A 4314-nucleotide genomic window follows, 5' to 3' on the forward strand; every position below is an offset into this window, starting at 1 on the left:
ATTACCTGAAATCATGTGCTCGACGAGGTCTCTCTACCCACCTCCATCCCACTAGATTGTGAGTAGTCTCCCCCCTCCGTCTCACAAGCACCCACCCACTCCACCCGCCACCGGAGCCACCCCCCGGATTTTCCTTTTTAATTATTGTAACCACTAAGGGGCGCTAGACACCTTTCACTGGACATACCCCCTACCCTCTGACTGTATCAAAACCAGGCGGGGAGTGGGTCAAGGAAGGGATACCCCTCAGCCTGTCCTGAGACTGGAGTCTCTTCCACATTGGCAAATGGGGAAGCCCAGCCTGGAAATTCCCAGATTTACGATCCTACAGGCACCAAAACTTTCTTCCCCAACCATCCGTGGCTCTCCATGCGCCAATTTTCTCATCTGTAAAGTGAGTGACAGTAACCTTCACCGTTTAGAATTACGGTAGGGGTCAGAGATGGTGGGGCTGCAAAGATCAGAGGAAGACAGGATAGCGCTCCAGGGCTCCGGGCTTGAATCCCACCTTGACCAATCACAAGCCGTGTCAAACTTGGGCTGAGCTGTCCCATGCCTCAGTTTCTGCATCTAGAAAATGGGGTGATGAAAACAGTACCCATCTCATTGAGAGGTCTACGTAAAAATGCAATGTGTTGAAGCTGGGCAAGCAAAGAGAACAGTCCTGGCATACAGTAAGCGCTTAATGAATGTTAGCTGCAGCTACTGCTTTCAATTCTGTTGTTATTATTATGCGCCCTCAATAAACTTGGCCAGAGCGTCCTCTGTCTGGTTCCAGATCCCTCCCTCCCCCACTTTTCTCACCCTTGTCTCCGGGAGACAGGATGGAAGCCCCCCTCCCCTCCTTCCCTCCACGTAGGAAACCACCTGAAAGTTTACTCCCCAGTCCTGCCAGAGTCTAGATCAGCTCCAACGTTCTGTTACTAGGAGAGGCTGTCGTGTTTTCCCGCATCTCTCTCCACAAAACCCGACACCCAATGGGGTTCCTTCCCGGAAACCGAGGGGGGTGGTCTGGAGGAAGCTCACCGGTCACGTCACAGCCGCCACCACTCCCTGCCAGGCGAGAGAGCCCGTAGGGACCGCCCCGCCCCTGCCCGGAACACTGAGGGACTAGGAGACACCGCCTTGCCCCTTCCCAAGGGGCCAGGGATGCTTAGGACCAGCCGGAGGCCCTAAGCGGAATCGAGGGGCCTGGCTCTAAGGGGCGGAACTAAAAGAGGAGTGAGGAGATGAGTGGGCGTGGTCAGCCCGAGAAGGGCGGGGGCAAATTTAAGGGGGCGGGGTCCACTAGCAGGAACGGAGTTCCCAAGGGGGCGTGGTCTACGGGAAGAAGGTTTTTATCTGAAGGGGGCGTGGATAGCGAAAAGAAAGTTTCTAAGGGGGCGGGGCGAGAACAAGGGGGCGGGGCGAGAGCCCGGAGGTTATGGTTGGAGAAGGGGCGGGGCCTGGAGGGGCGGGGTTTAAATGGGAGGGACCAGGTGTTGGGGCTCGGTTCCCCTCGGGCGCGGTGGTTGAAGGCTGGACCTGGCTGGGACTGGGAGGGAGGGGTCGGGAGCCGCAGAGCCTCAGGCTTCCGCCAGGCCCCAGGTTCTTGGGAGCTCCGCGGGTCCCGGCCCAGGTGAGTGAGGGGCCCCAGGCAGATCCAGGACCGGGAGATTACTGGGGCAGGGAGTTCTCTTTTCCAGGTGGGGCCACCAGCTCTCAGAGAGGATCTGGGTGTCTCCACATGCGTCCGCGAACGTAAAAGGGGTCGCCTGACTGGGACGCTGTGTATCACGCGTGTCCGTGTACCTGGGCGTCCTCCTCCAAGCGTGTTTTCTGTGCAACACGGAAAGCCTCCCTGCTTCCACTTTTGCCTGAACGGTGTTTTTAAACCACAGACCAGATCGTGCCCCTCCCTCACTTCAAACCCGTCCCGTAGCTCCCCTTCCACCCTACTGAGATGAAAATTCGAGGTCCACCAGTTCCTGCATCGTCTCTGCCTATCTTACTGCTCTCCACTTCACTCCTGGCTCACAGCACGCAGCCCCCCCAGTCTCCCTGATGATGTAAGATGTAAAAAGCAAGCTCCAGGCCTTTGCACTTGCCGTATCCCCACCTGGACTGCTCTTTCTCCACATCTTTGCATCACTGTCTCCCCTCTACTGAGGTCTCAGCTCCTACGTCACCTGGTGGGAGAGAGCCTCCTGACTACCTGTTTAAGGTGGCCTGCCCCAGCCAGCCTCCTTGACATTTCCCTGTTTTATCACCTTCATTGTTCACCCTTAGATATTACCTTCTTCATTCATCCTGCGCTTATTTGTTTTGTGTCTTGCCCACCGGAGGGGCCGTGGTCTCATTCATCACTGTTTCTCCGGGGTCTAGAACAGAGCCTGGCACGCAGTAAGCATTCAACCAGTCAATGTTTGCTCAAGTTTGAGGCTCCGCGTCCACCTGTGTCCCTGTGTCTCTGTGCAGGTGGCTGCCCTCCTGCACATGTGTGTACGTGTATGTGGCCAACAGAGCATGAATAATCCCCTTCCTCCTTTCCCCAAGCTTGCCTCTCACCCACCGCCTCTTCTGACTCTGCCCTGTTCCTCTCTCTTCTGCCCAGGTATCCAGAAATTATTCCAAAGGACGCAGGGCAGGTGGATGACTTAAATGGCCTGTGGCTGACCTGTGCCCACTCTGAGCTGCCCCTGAACTAATCAGAGCCTTGTCAGCGACGCACCACCACACCCACTAAGGGGCACTTAAGACAGAGGAAGCTGGAGTCCGGGGACTCTTAAGACCAAGGCTGGGCCTGGCCAGGTGACAAACAGGAAGTGCTCAGGCATCCAGGAGACACACCTGGCTTTCAGGTATGTGGCACCGGGAGACAGCACTCTGTTCAGCTCCCCCGCCCCTTAAGCCACCTAGGGCCAGTCTGGGAACTTCCTGACCCTTTCAGGCCCTCAGCCCAGCTGACTCAGGTCATAAGAATCCGGGTGCTATTTCCCTGCAGACCCCGCCAGGCCCAGAAGATCTTGGGGGCAGGGGAAGCAAAAAGCAAACTGCTTGCTTCCCTCCCATCCAGGGCAGTTTTTTCCACCAGACACTTGAGACACACCGGGGCCTGAGGCCTGCGCCATGATTAACATGTCCTAAAGCATCTGAGACCTAAATTTGACTGCAGTAATAAGGAAATGGATCTGCTCCAAAATATGAAAATCTGCAAATGCTTATTTGCTGACAAGTCTACAAAAATATGACCCTTTAATGTCCTTAAAAATGGCATTACATGGGGCTTCCCTGGTGGCGCAGTGGTTGCGAGTCCGCCTGCCGATGCAGGGGACGCAGGTTCATGCCCCGGTCCGGGAAGATTCCACATGCCGCAGAGCGGCTGGGCCCGTGAGCCATGGCCGCTGAGCCTGCGCGTCCGGAGCCTGTGCTCCACAACGGGAGAGGCCACAGCAGTGAGAGGCCCGCATACCACAGAAAAAACAAAAAAAAAGTGGCCTTACATTGGAAAGGCACCTATGGGTTAGATTTTTGTACAATCTAAGAATCCTTGAGTATGCATATAGGTGACTGAGATGCTATGGACTTTAGTAAATTAAATTCTCTCCAGCCTACAATTTCTTTCACCCCAAGAACCACCTGGCTTGGTCCCTCAAAATCCTTCCAGTGTTCACCAACAGAGACCTTCCCGGGCCACCCTATGGAAAAATCTTAACTCCACCCTTGAATCTTCATACCCCATCCCTGGTTTCAGTTTCTTGTTTAGGTCTCTCGGATCTATCCTATACTTCCTCATCTAGTTACTTATTTTTCCAATCACAGTCTTCCCTACTAGAACATCCCTAAGGACAGGAATTCTGGTCTGTGTTGTTCAGTGCTAGGTCTCTAGTGCCGAGAAGGGGCATCTGGCACACAGTGGGTGCCCCATGAATGTTGGTTTGAGTGAATTTGTTAATTAAATTTCGCCAAAACGTAGCAGTATGTCATCTGCGTAAAAAAACTGCATTACATTTGAAAGCAATGCAGAGGTCTTTTCCCTTTGCAAGAATCCCAGTGAATGCATGACTCTTTCCATGAAATCACAGCCTATTCTAAATTAAAGTTACTCATAGCCAGATTTTAATCTGATATATATATATATATCAAATATAATTCAGATATAATTTATAATTAAGATATATAATCGGACTATGGGTAACATCTTTAACTTAAAGTATAAATATATAAATAGTCATACAAAAATGTTTATATATTTTAAATATAAATATTTATATATAATTATATTTATATATTTTAAATATAAAAATATTCTATATTAAAATATTATATAGTATA

At 51.9% G+C, this 4314-nt stretch overlaps 1 protein-coding gene across 1 annotated transcript in view; it reads left to right on the top strand.

The window, feature by feature from the left end:
• The first annotated feature begins 1510 nt into the window (after nt 1–1510).
• Nucleotides 1511–4314, top strand: part of SH2D3A (SH2 domain containing 3A) — a 10092-nt gene continuing 7288 nt past the window's right edge. Inside the window, exons 1-2 of the mRNA XM_024745950.1 lie at nt 1511–1618; nt 2594–2840. The gene's annotated coding sequence lies outside the window, so the exon portion shown is untranslated. The remainder of the gene's footprint in view (nt 1619–2593; nt 2841–4314) is intronic.

Source organism: Neophocaena asiaeorientalis, unplaced genomic scaffold, assembly GCF_003031525.2.
Source record: "Neophocaena asiaeorientalis asiaeorientalis breed wild unplaced genomic scaffold, Neophocaena_asiaeorientalis_V1.1 scaffold357, whole genome shotgun sequence".
NCBI classification, from domain to species: Eukaryota; Metazoa; Chordata; class Mammalia; order Artiodactyla; family Phocoenidae; genus Neophocaena; species Neophocaena asiaeorientalis.